Source organism: Rhinolophus ferrumequinum (genome assembly GCF_004115265.2).
Source record: "Rhinolophus ferrumequinum isolate MPI-CBG mRhiFer1 chromosome 15 unlocalized genomic scaffold, mRhiFer1_v1.p scaffold_54_arrow_ctg1_1, whole genome shotgun sequence".
Classification (NCBI taxonomy): Eukaryota; Metazoa; Chordata; class Mammalia; order Chiroptera; family Rhinolophidae; genus Rhinolophus; species Rhinolophus ferrumequinum.
This window is the reverse complement of record NW_022680357.1, coordinates 16,768,863-16,782,297: the sequence shown is the minus strand read 5'-3', so window position 1 is coordinate 16,782,297 and position 13,435 is coordinate 16,768,863. Positions and strand designations below refer to the sequence as shown.

At 46.9% G+C, this 13,435-nt stretch overlaps 1 protein-coding gene and 1 non-coding gene across 5 annotated transcripts in view; both read right to left on the bottom strand.

Annotated features, from left to right (window-relative positions):
• Window positions 1-7,766, bottom strand: part of POLR3E (RNA polymerase III subunit E) — a 34,418-nt gene extending 26,652 nt beyond the window's left edge. For 2 of the 4 annotated variants that reach the window (XM_033101502.1, XM_033101500.1), the window contains exon 1: window positions 7,623-7,766. The gene's annotated coding sequence lies outside the window, so the exon portion shown is untranslated. Of the gene's footprint in view, window positions 1-6,117; window positions 6,323-7,622 lie in introns of all 4 variants that reach the window. The other 2 variants (XM_033101501.1, XM_033101503.1) reach the window with 2 other exon arrangements.
• Window positions 7,767-7,943: 177 nt separating this feature from the next.
• Window positions 7,944-8,025, bottom strand: TRNAL-AAG (transfer RNA leucine (anticodon AAG)). The gene has a single exon. It is a non-coding gene; the product is annotated as a tRNA-Leu (tRNA).
• Between the last annotated feature and the right edge of the window lie 5,410 nt (window positions 8,026-13,435).

The window sequence follows — 13,435 nt, the reverse complement described above, 5'->3', positions numbered from 1 at the left end:
CCGGCCCCTACCCCAATGGACAAAGCTGAACACAAAAGGCTGAAGCAAATCACATCCTGGTTAGAGAATATAAAACCCCAGCTAAACAGAAACCCGTGGCAGCTGTCTACTCTGGAAGTAGACTCTTCTACTGGCAGCTCCTCTGCCAGTGTTTCTCTTAAATAAACTTTCTGACTTCTATTTACTTTGTGCCTCGTAAATTCTTCCACAACCCGCAAGTGAGCAACCATGACCACTACGAGCAACCATATGCCAACAAATTAGACAATCTGGAAGAAACAGATAAATTCCTAGAAGCATACAATCTTCCAAGGCTGAATCAAGAAGAAACAGAAAATCTGAACAGACCAATTACTACCAATGAAACTGAATCAGTAATCAACAAGCTCCCAACAAAAGTCCTGGACCAGATAGATGGCTTCACAGGTAAATTTTACCAAACATTGAAAAAAGAATTAACACCTATTCTCCTCAAACTATTCCAAAAAAATCCAGGAGGAGGGAAGGCTCCCAAGCTCATTTTATGAGGCCACCATTACCCTGATCCCAAAACAGACAAAGACATTTAAAAAAAAAGTATAGGCTGTTATCCTTAACAAACATAGATGCAAAAATCCTCAATAAAATATTAGCAAACTGAATTCAGCAATATATTAAAAAGATCATACACTATGATCAAGTGGGATTCATTCCTGGTATGCAGGATTGGTTAAATATCTGCAAATCAATTAACGTGCTACACCACATAAATAAAATGAAAAATAAAAATCATATGGTCATATTAATAAATGCAGAAAAAGCATTTGACAAAATCCAGCATCCATTTATAATTAAAAACTCTCAGCAAAGTGGGAATAGAAGGAATATATTTCAACATAAAGGCCATACATGACGAATCCACAGCTAACATCATACTCAATGGGGAAAAGCTAAAAGAATCCCCCTTAAGATCAGGAACAAGACAAGGTTGCCCACTTTCACCACTTTTATTCAATATAGTGCTAGAAGTCCTAGCCACAGCAATCAGACAAGAAAAAGAAATAAAATGCATCCAAATTGGAAAGGAGGAAGTAAAATTGTCATTATTTGCAGATGACATACTATTTACAGAGAACCCCAAAGATTCCACCAAAAAACTGTTAGAACTGATAAATGAATTTAGTAAAGTAGCAGGGTACAAAATAAATATTCATAAATCAGTTGTATTTTATATACCAATAACAAATTCTCAGGAAGAGAAATTAAGAAAACAATCCCATTAACAATTGCATCAAAAAAATAAAATACTTAGGAATAAATTTAACCAAGGAAGTAAAAGACCTGTACTCAGGAAATTAAGAGATATTGGAGAAATTAAAGAAAATACAAATAAATGGAAACGTATACCATACTCACTAATAAGAAGAATTAAAATAGTTAAAATGTCCATACTATCCAAAGCAATATATAGATTCAATGCAATCCCAATCAAAATACCAATGGCATTTTTCACAGAACTAGAATAATCCTAAAATTTATGTGGAACCACTGAATCGCCACAGAAATCTTGAGAAAGAAGAACAAAATTGGAGGTATCATGCCACCTAGTATCAAACTATACTACAAGGGTATCATTATCAAAACAGCATGGTATTGGCATAAAAACAGACATACAGATCAGTGGAACAGAATAGAGAGCCCAGAAATAAACCCATGTCTATATGGTCAATTAATCTATGACAAAGGAGGCAAGAATATACAACAGGGTAAAGTCAGTCTCTTCAATAGTTTTGGAAAAACTGGATAGATACATGCCAAAAAAAAAAAAAAAAGAAACTAGACTGCCTTCCTACACCAAATATAAAAATAAATGCAAACTGGATTAAATACTTAAATGTAAGACCTGGAACTATAAAACTAGAAGAAAACATAGGCAGTAAACTCTCCAACATTGCTCTTAGTAATATTTTTTGGGATATGTCTCCTCAGGCAAGGGAAACAAAAGACAAAAACAAATGGGACTACATCAAACTAAAATGATTCTGCACAGCAAAGGAAACCATCAACAAAATGAAAACACAGCCAACTGAATATGAGAAGACAGTCACCCATGATACATCCAATAAGGGGCTAACATCCAAAATGTATAAAGAACTCATACAACTCAACACCGAAAAAACCCAAACAATCCAATTAAAAATGGGCAGAGGATCTGAACAGACATTTCTCTAAAGAGGACATACAGCCAACGAGCACATGAAAAGAAGCTCAACATCACTCATCATCACCAGGGAAATGCAAATCAAAACCACAATGAGATACCACCTCACACCTACTAGAATGGCTGTAATCAATACATCAGCAAACGGTAAGTGTTGGCAAGGATGTGGAGAAAAGAGACCCTCGTGCACTGTTGGTGGGATTGCAGATTGGTGCAGCCGCTATGGAAAACAGTATGGAGGTTCCTCAAAAACTTAAAAATCAGAACTATCTTATGACCCAGCAACCCCTCTCCTGGGTATTTATCTGAAGAAATCCAAAACACTAATATAAAAAGATATATGTATCCCTACGCTCATTGCAGCGTTATTTACAACAGCCAAGATATGGAAGCAACCTAAATGGCCAATGACAGACGACGGGATAAAGACATTGTGGTACATATATACAACTCAGCCATAAAAAAGAATGAAATCTTGCCATTTGCAACAACATGGATGGACCCAGAGTGAAGTAAGACAAAGATAAATATCACTTATAATATCACCATATAATGTCACTTATATGTGGAATATAAAGAACAAAATAAATGAACAAACAAAACAGAAACAGACTCACAGATACACAGACCAAACTGATGGTCGCCAGATAGGAAGGGGGTTGGGGGACAGATGAAAAAGGGGAAGGGATTGAGAAGTACACATTGGTAGTTACAAAACAGTCACGGGGAGTAAAGCACAGGGAATAGTCAGTACTGTTGTAAGAACCACGTACGGTGCTAGACTTATGGGGGGATCACTGCATAAATTATATAAATGTCTGACCACTTTGCGCACACATGAGACTAATATAATATTGTTCTTGTACGTCAACTGTAACTGAAACATAAAAACATATTTAAAAATGAGTGAGATGTCAGAAACAGCACAGGCCCAAGGGCTTTCGGGGGCTCCGTCTCCGATCGCTGATTTTCAAGCTGACTTCAGCCCCCCTGCCCCCACCGGTGATTGGTGACTGTCCTTTCTGTGGTGTTCTTGTTTGCGTGTGTCTAAAACTGACCCTCTTCCATACCTTTCTCTAATGTAGTCAACAGAACGACCCCGGGAGGTGGCTTCACGGGCCCCATTTTATAATGAGGAGACTGGAACTCAGAGACACTTTACGTGTCTTACCCAAAGCCACACCACAAGCGAGGGGACCGACCCACTGGGCGTCAGAGCCAGGCTGTGGGACTTCGGCTGCTCAGAGGGAACAGAGGGGCCTTCCTGTGGAGAGGGGCCTTGGGCCCCAGCCCGGGGAGCAGGTACCAGGGGACAGGAAGCATTTCAGGACCTGGAGGACGAAGGCTACAGCTGTCCTCCATGACGGAGGGTGACAGTCCTCCTGTGCCCAGAAGAAGGGATGCTCAGTTAGCAAGGCACCGGGCACCCTCAGATCTCAGCGGTCCCCGAGACTTCTGCCTTCAGGAAGTCCAGCATCGTTTTCCTCTTACCGACCTCACCCTTGAACTACTTAATGTGTAAATGGGCATAATACCCTCACCGTGGGATTCAGTGTCATCCAAGCCCCCTGCCCACCACCATGTGACATCGTCTCACGTATTCCAGACACACATGCCAAAGTCTACGACTGCTCAGGCCAAAACGCTGCCATCCTCATTCTCGAAGCTTCCCTTCCTCTCATCCCACACCAGCAAATCCTGCCAGCGCTGCGCTCACAGGACGTCTGGTACCTGACCGCTCCCAGTGCCGCCAACTCATCCCCGGGCCTGTCACCGCCACAGCCTCGGTCCAAAGCGGTCCCCCTGCTTCCACCCTCGCCCCGCGCCCTTTGCTCAACCCCACAGCCAGTGAGCCTTTGAAAGCCAGGTCAGCGAAGGCCTCCTGTCCCTCAGAACAAAGCCAAAGTCTTGACCAGCCCAGGAGAGGCCCGAACAGCCCCTCCCTGCCCTGCCTGCCCCTGGCAGACCTCACCGCCCCAGGCCTACCCTGCCCTCCCTCTGGAGGGGAGAGGAAAAAGCCAGCCGAGACGGAAGTGGGCCCCAGCGACATTCAGGAGATGGAAGACTGGGTGAAAACCAGAAGCCCCCAACTGACAGCGGCAGGTGCCTCCTAAGGCCCAGAGGCAATGGACGGGGCAGCCCAAGACCCCTGCCCATCTGCACTGGCTGCCAAGCTGGCTGCCAAGCACCTATCTTCCCTGCAGGGGGCTGGTGGACAGCTGAGCTCGGGGACTTCCAGGGAGAAGGGATCAGAGTCAGTGTACTGACGGGGGGGCCTGGAGGGTCCCAATCACAGGCTTTCCCGGCCATTGGTGGGCTCCGGTGACCTGTCCCGAGTCAGGGAGGATGAAGTCCCCTTGGGGCGGAGCTCCTCCCCGGACAGGACCCTGACTGGTCAGTGCTGGCGTTATCACCAACCTTCACCCTCCTACCCAACACCCCCCACTCGCTGGCTCGCAAGGTTTTCAGCCTAAGTAAGGCCCCAGTAAGAAACCATCTCACAGAAACGGCCCAGAACATACGTACAATTACGTCCCTACAACAAGGGCTCACAGCCGTAACTGTCCTACCATGTTTCCCCAAAAATAAGATCTACCCAGAAAAGAAGGCCTAGCATGATTTTTCAGGATGATGTCCCCTAAACACAAGCCCTAAAGCGTCTTTTGGAGCAGAAATTAATATCATGTTTCCCCGAAAACAAGACCTAGCCGGACAATCAGCTCTAATGCGTCTTTTGCAGCAAACATTAATGTAAGACATAAGAGCGGGTCTTATATTAGGTCTTCTTTTCGGGGAAACACAGTGCTCTAAGTGATACAGTGATGGTTTCTACCCTTGCTCATGAAAATGAAAAGTGCTGGTTAATGTCCCCCTAAGTTGATTTCTCATCCCACAATTTGAAATAAATCTTCACCCACAATTTGGAAAGTACTGCTCTAGCAAGTCTTCCTGTGGTCTCTCTTTCCTACCTCCAGTCCTTCCAGAAACAGTCAGAGTTGTCCTGATAAAAGGGTAAATCACATCGTCTCCCTGCTCAAAACCCGTCGGCTGTCACACAGACTAAAACCCAAATGCCCTCCCAAGGCCCTAGGGGATCTTGCCCCTGCCTCTCCCTCATCACCCACCTAGGCAGGTGGGCCTCCTGCTGGGCCTGCAAGCCCAGCCTGCCTCAGGACCTTTGCACATCACCTCTGCTCCCCGGGTCTTTTCAGGCTGGCTCCTTTTCATGATGTCACCACTACCCCCACCCACACACAGGTTTCCTGACCACCCCATCTTAAAGCATCTGCACCCCAATCCCCGCCCCAGTCACTACCACATCTCCCTGCTCTGTTCCCTTCATGGTTCTTCTCACCATTGGAGCTACCGCGTCTATTTGCATATGTATCAGTCTTCTGCACTAGACTGTGAGCTGCAGGAGGGCCTCTCCACGCTCCCACCGGAAAGTGGGGAGAGTCACACTTACTTCAAGTTGTCAGGGGGTCATTCTCTCTCTTGAAATTCACCGTTATTCCAACACCTAGAACAGGGCTTGGCATGAAGGGTGCTCAGTGAAGTTCAAACAACCGAGTAAACGAATGGATGGAAGCAGGCAGTCACAAAGCCTCAACCCAGTGGGCCTAACTCCGCCCCAAGCAGAGAGGGGTGGCCTCCTGGACCCTTGAGAACAGCCAGGGACTGGCCACCCAGCCACAAGCCAAGCACCCCCGCCAGACCCAACCACCTGGGCCTCCGCAGGGTGTCCTGTGGCCACAAGGGGACTCGGTGACAGAGGCTCTGTGGCCTTGGACACAAGATACTTCCCTCCGCAGAGAGCTGCTCAACAAATGGACACCAGATGGAGCTAAGAGGGGTCCAGAGCAGAGGTACCTGAAGGCCACAATGGGGGGCATCTGTGCTGCACCCAGGAGTCTAACCTGTCGGCCAATCAGAGAGCAGCGGCAACTCCAAAAGCTGGTGAGGGAGGGAGAGGTCTGCGAGGACAAAACACAAAGGACTTGAGGGGACAGGGCCCCAGGACGAACAGTCTCAAGGCCTGGCTTCTAACTCGCTGTAGGCCCCTTGGACAAGGCAGCTCCCCTCTGCGTCACCCGATTCCACCTGTGTCATGGCAGAGTTGGCCTAGGGGACGAGAAGAACTAATTAAGCCTAAAGGAGGGTCGGTCGGACCCTTGTCTAGAGAGGACTTGGCATACGTTCTCACTGAACCTCCTCCAGAGCCCCCTAAGTCAAGACTGGCCACGATCACGGAGAGAGGACACGGGGGCTGGGAGCGTAAGTAGCTTGCCAAGGTCACGACACGGGGGAATGAATGACAGCAGCAGCACAGAACCCCGGGTCGAGCTAATGGCCAAGATCCTTCTTCTCATTCCTAACTGCTGTGCTGCACCCCGGCTCACAGAAGCGAGCTTGGCCTGGTGGGTAAGAGCCCAGACTCCCAAGCTGCGCGGCACAGGTTCAAGCCCCACGCGTGCCGCTCGCCGCCCGCGGCCCACCCGGACTTTCACCCTTTTCATCCTCCACATGGTGACACGTCCCGGCCCCCAGAGGCCGGTGATGAGAGTTAACTACCGTAATCGATGTGACCTGGGGCGGCCTGTGACCAGCAGGCAACCTGTTTTCCTTCCACGTAAAAGGGTCTGGGACCCAACCGCACACCGCACGCTGCAGGCTGGGGCCCCCCCACCCCCCGTGTCACCGTCCTCAGCCTTCACCACAGTCCAGGGAGGGAGAAAAGTCCGAGCCTGTTTCACAGGTGACGAAGCCGGAGCGACTGCTCAGACCTCCGCTTTCTGCCCCATCCCGACGACGCCCGAGCCAACCGCCCCGTCGGTGTTTACTGGTTTAACCCACCCGCTCACACCACTGACACCGGCCCGGCGGACCCGTCAGGAACGAACGCCGAGCGGGGGCCAGGGCGGCGGACGCGGAACGCCCGGACCGGGCCGCTGGGGATCAGCGGCGACGCCCGCAGGCTGGTATCGGCCGCCCCCGGCCACGCGGGGCGGGCCGCAGCGCGGACCCGCACCGTCCAGTGGGTTTCGCCTCCCCCACGCGCGGTCAGGCCCCTTCCTCACGCCCCGCCCCCGCAGCCACCACCACCGGCCGCCACGCTGGCCGGACACGGGCCTCCTCAGGACAGGTGTCCCCGCCGGAGGCCCGCCTGGGCCGAGCGGGGCAAGACGGCTGGATCCTGAGTCACCGCCCGAGGCCGCGGCCTCCCGGACACCGGGCCGACGTCGGAGTGCGCGTCCGGCCTGGGTCTCCCGGCGCCGGCTGCCTGTCCCTCCCGCACGAGTGCGGGTGGCCACAGCCCCCGGGCACAGCGCGGGCCTCCCGGCCTACTCCGCAGCACAGCCCCGGCCCAGCTCGCGCGTGTGGCCCGGCTCAGGCCCGGCGAGCGCTGCCACCGCGAACTCACCTCTCCGCGGCGGCCACGCGCGGGCGGCGGCAACGGCCTAGGTCCCCGCGGGCTGCACAAGCGGCGGCGGCTGGGCTCTCTGCTCAGGCAGCGGCCATGTTGCCAGTGGAGAAACTCCAGCGGACACGTGGGAGGAGCACGCCCGGCCGCACGCTTCCTTTTACCCACAATGCCCCGCCCCGGCGCCGCGCGGGCCCGCCCCCTGCGTCGCTCCATTCACGCCGGCCGCTAGCTCCGCGGGCAGCAGGGGGCGCTGGTGCACCTGCAAAACAGAGCGGAGAAGAACGTGGCATGAAGGCCCCAGGGGCAAAAGGGTGATCCTGGCAGCGGTGGGATTCGAACCCACGCCCCCGAAGAGACTGGAGCCTTAATCCAGCGCCTTAGACCGCTCGGCCACGCTACCTGTGTGATGCCTCCTTTTTCCAGAGAGCTATTTAACATCTTTACAAGCGATTGTAACGCCACGTTACTAGTTTAATATGTGGTTTTTTTTGCTCGTGATGAAAGTATTTAGAATACATGTAGTTAAAAGAAAATATTTGCTCTGCTATTTAGGCCCAGACTTGTTCCTGATAGGTTTTAAAGTGCAAAGCAGTTTAAGAGCTTGTATTGAGTCGGGCGTTTAACCAGGAGAGTTTAGGTTAACCCACGCGACTCGGGTTAGGAATCTCAGGGAGAAATGATGGGTTCCGGCAGTAACCCGCACCAGGGGCTTCGAAGGCTACCCCAGGGGAGCTGGGCACAAATAATACGTGAATTATTGCAAGATATTAAAACCTCTGACCCCATCCTAAGATGTAACCTCCGCAGATGTAACCATTGTCATCAGCTTAGTATACAGCCTTTGTATTTTTTGCTGTGAATTTATTTGGATATATTCATACAGATATAGGTATCTGTAGAAAAGAGATGTTTTGTTTTTAGTGAACATGGGTTTTTACATAAATATTATCATACTATTGGTATTGATATGCACTGGATTTTTTTCACCCAACTGTATTTTTGAAACATCTATCCATGTTGATGTATACAGGTGTTTAAAAACACAGAAAAAGTACAAAGGAAAAAATAACCATCCATATTCCCACCCTCTTAATATTATGGTATTTCACTTCCAATTCTTACCCTTTGTATACACTTTTATTACGCAGGGAATGGTATGAATATGTTGTCCTTTTAAAAATCCATTAAAAATTATATTACACCATTAGAAATAAAAATAAAGCCCCCTCCCAAACATTCTGCCCTGTTGTAACTATTGTCATGAATTTGATGTGTATCCTTCCAATCCACTTCTGACACTTCCATGTCTATATAAATATTTGGGTGTGTGTGTGTCTGTCTGTGTGTGTGTATATACCCATGAACAATGTATAGTACAGTCTTCTATTATGTTTTTCATTTATGTAAACATTACTACTGTGTACCAGTATCATTCTGCAACTTGTTTTACTCCAACATTATGTTTTTTAGGTCTATTATGGCACATATAGATCTAATCTGTTCCATACTATGAATATGGTCATTTTAAGTTGTTTATATTGTTATATTCAAGTTTCTGGTTAATATCCAGTTGGCACACAAGTTAACATTTGTGCACACGACTTAACATTCCATATTTCTACTCTTCAAGTCTACTTTAACCTGGTTTTATTTCTCCATTTACTTTTAACATAAGTGTTGCTATGCAAAGATTTCATTGCTCTAGGAGAGTTTGTTGTTTTTAAAGGCATTTTTTTAAAAATACAGAAGTAGCCGTTTATTGGGGATACAGGCTGGGCATTGTGGGGGGTTTAAAGCTAAATGAGGGATCGTCCCTGAGATCAATCGAAGCACTGATTTAGTCATGAGGCTGTAGAGCCAGGAAGGACTGTATTTGTGAGTTGTGTGCTGGGTTTTCCAAACGGAAAAGTTCCCATAGTGCAGGATAAGGGGTCTCTGCGTAATGCCACTTTTCTAGGAATTGCCTGATCAGCCCAGAGAGTGGGTCCCTGGCACCCACCTTTGTGCCGTGCATCCCTGCCCCACACCCCGGTCAGTGGGTTCCATGGGAACAGGCAACTCAGGTTGGACCACACAGATTCTCTTTTGAGAATCTGAATTGGGACAGGGTGAGTTCCTGATTTGTTCATTTGACTGTTTTCAGAGTTGGAGTTAGTCTCTGAGACTGAGTGGGACTAGGGAGAAAGGTGTACGTGGGGTGGCCAGTCTGTGAGGTGGATCGGAGGAGAGAAACACCAGTGCGTGGGAAAAGACAGAACAACGAAATGAAAAGAGCAGAGTCATAGAGAAGTCCTGCTTTTCTGGCTTCCAGCTCAGGACCCTTCCCAGGACCCAGTGGGATTCACGTTCCCGGAGGCAACCCTGTATCGTTGTAATAAAGCCCTTTTCTGCTAAAGCTGGTGCTACCTGGTAGCTGTCAGTTGTAACCAATAAACCTCACCCTCACATGGTAAGGAATCAAATGATGCTAGAGATATTTCTGCCAGAGCATTCTGTAGCAATTCAGGTCTGTCCCTACAGTACATGCTGAATGGGATACTTAAGGGAGTTTCTTGCAGTCTGGCAGCCCCATCACACAGCTGTCTGGTGACCATCAGAGGTGGGATTGAAGTGGAATGTTGCATCAGAACTCCTGGACCCACAGGGTCCCAGGAGCTCTAGGTAAGGGGAGGGAGGGAAGGGCTGAACCCTGGACTATCCCTTGGTGCGTTTACTTCCCTGTCCCTGACTAATGGGGCAGGTGGAGGGGAGAAAGGCTAGCACCCCAGATCAAACACTGCCCACTTGTCCCCCTCTGCCAATCTAGGGGCTGTCAGATGAAGGGTGTCTGTGTCTGTCTCTGTATCGTAAGCCCTTAGCAGTGGTCAGTGACGAAGGCAAGGAGGCTCAGTCTGAACCCCCTCCACACTTCACTCCCTTGCACCTGTCCAAGGAAAATCATTGCAAACCTGGTCTGAGACCAAACCTTCTTGCCACATGAATCTTCTTCTGGAAAGAAATGAACATTCCTAATAAAAATGCTTAAGCATTTTTCTTATGAAATCACTAGTATTGAGATTTGTGCTGGGAAATGCGTTCTCTACCCACCCAGTTGACGGGTCATTTGTCAGTGACCTTAAACCAAACATTCTTTTCTTTTCCTTTAGATTGTTCTAATCTGTCACCTTCTGCTTCCTAGATCTCCTCCACACTTGCCCTGGTACCTCTGCTTCTGAGGTCTGATTCTTTCAGTTTTACCTTCCATTCTGTAGACCACTCCCTTCCCCCCAAATTGCTTCTTTGCTAAAGCTAACCAGCTTTGATTTCTGTTACCTGCAACCAAGAAATCGACGTGACCACCTAGGCCTCCCCCAAAGGAACTTTGTCCCTTTAGTTGTGAACAGAGCACTGATACCCTTACCACGGTGACCATGGCACTTTTTTTCTGAAACAAATGTTTAATTCACGGGCATGAATCAGAACTCCCTGGTAAACTGGGACATGCGTTCATCTTACACCTTGCCCACTCAAAGCTCCATCTGACAGACCTGAATGAGATTTCCTGTGTTGAGTCAGATCAAACTGCAGGTTCCATGACTGGTGGCACCCTTCCATCAATTCCTGGGAAGTTCAGCCTTGGAAATACTTCTGGTGTCTTGGGAAGATGCTGCTAGGTCATGGGAATCAAGCATCAGTCGGCACTGTTTATGTTGGGACTACGATGACATCTGATCTTTGAACCTCTTTCTTTCTTGATCAATCAAAACATTCCTGGCAAATGCTTTCCCCATATGACCCTTTTAAGCCTCCTTTTTTTCATCTGTGAAATGGTCACAATACTGAGGTTTGTCGCCGGGTTAGAGATAACTGTATATACCCAGCCCAATGTCTGACATACATCATTGTTTCTAAGACACGTTTTCACATTTTAATATGTCGAAAATTGACCTACATCTTATGATCAATGTCATATAGTTTATTTTCAGTGTTTTTCTTATTAATTCATCAAATAATGGTGCATCTTAAGATCAAGGGTGTCTCAGATTCAATCAAACAGTAGATGCTCAATATATTAATTACTATAATGAATTTTTAATTTAGCGAAATTAGTATTTTTAACTTAGTAAATATTTTAAGTTCTTTAATTTGATAACGTTATCAAAGTTGTACATGAGTCCACTATCCATCCTACAAGGCTTATTATCAAAATTAGCAGTATGCCTACCCCTCTAGCCCCAGGCAAGCACTTCCAACTTCTGGCAGATTCTTCTGGTATGATATTTCTCTCCATAGGTCTAAACAATATGCTTATATTCCTGCTTTTTTCCCCTATCAGTTTTAGGCATTCTCTGTTGACTTCCTACTAATGAGGACAAGAATTTAACTCTAGCCACCTCCACCACCACAAACACTCCCCTTACTCCAACACCCCTAACAGTCATACTGTAATTTCATTTGAGCCATAATTAGCAAATGCTATTCACTAAGCTTGAGCTTAACTATACCCGCAACTATAACCGTTCTTCCTTTTCTGGAGAATATTGTTTATTGTTCATAATTGCCTTCTTAAAAAAAAAAAAAGCTTACCTAGTTTCTATGAATTCATCCCTAATTCACCTTCTAATTGTGGACACACAGGCACATGAGGTAATGTATCGCTTCAGCTTCTTGAAGACACTTCTCCCAAAGCCTCCTGGCAGGGGCAGTCAGCTGGCGGTTCAGGGCAAGTTGGGATCACCCTTCCCCCTCATCCAGGGAACTGACGTGGCCTCACTCTTCTGGATGTCAAACATTTCTTGTTAGTCCCTCTTTGGGTGGAGCAAATCCTCCAGTATCTTCTGCAGAATGAGTACCTGGGGGATTATTTTTGAGAACATGCATGTCTGAAGACATCTTTATTCTACCCTTAAACTTAATGGTTTGGGCATACGGTTTCATGTGAAAGAGCACCTTCTCCAGAAAGAATATAGACGGCATCATCTTCCAACTTCCAGTGTTACTGGTGAGAAGTCTGATGTCATTCCGATTCTCCATCCTTTATATGAAACTGGTTCTTTCCCCCTGGAAGCTTCCAGGATGTTTCCCCAGTCCTTAATGCTCTGAAAATTCATGAAGATGAATCTTGGCATAAGTCTAATTTTATCCACTGTGCTAGGTACTTACTTGATGGACCCTGTTGTTCTGGAAACACACATCCTTCGGTTCTGAGAAGTGTTCTTGAATTATTTTTAAAGATTCTCTGCCCTCTTCTTACCCTGTTCTTTCTCAAACGTCTAAGTGAGGTTCCTAGCCTTTTTTTTTTTTAAAAAAAAGAACGACTTCCTTTTGTTTTCACTAAGACAATTATGCTTCCTTTTTCCCAATAGATACTACTTAATATTAAGAGCTCTAATTCTTTGGAATTTCGTTTATAATTGGGAAAACTAAAAGTGTGCATGAAGTCAGAAAGAAACATAAGTACTGCATATAGAAAGAAAAACAAGTGGATACCTCAAATGGCTCATAAAGGGAAAGAAACCAACCCAGTCCTAACCAGACTTACGAGTTGCTTTTGGTGATCTTAAATACTGACAAGTATGTTACGCTAGAAAGAAAGACACCAAACTTTTTTGGAACCCTAATTGTATTTCAGTAAAAGTATTTGCTTACTGCTAAAAAATGATCTGCATCCTGGTAGGATTGTTAACGTTTATCTACATTTTAATCAATATGCGGTAAATATAATTTAGTCAAAACGATGTATTTATGTCTACATTCATGTTCAATTCATATTAAAAGGCTATATTAAAATTTTGACTATGAAATTAAGATCTTAGAATTCTGGTCCCAAA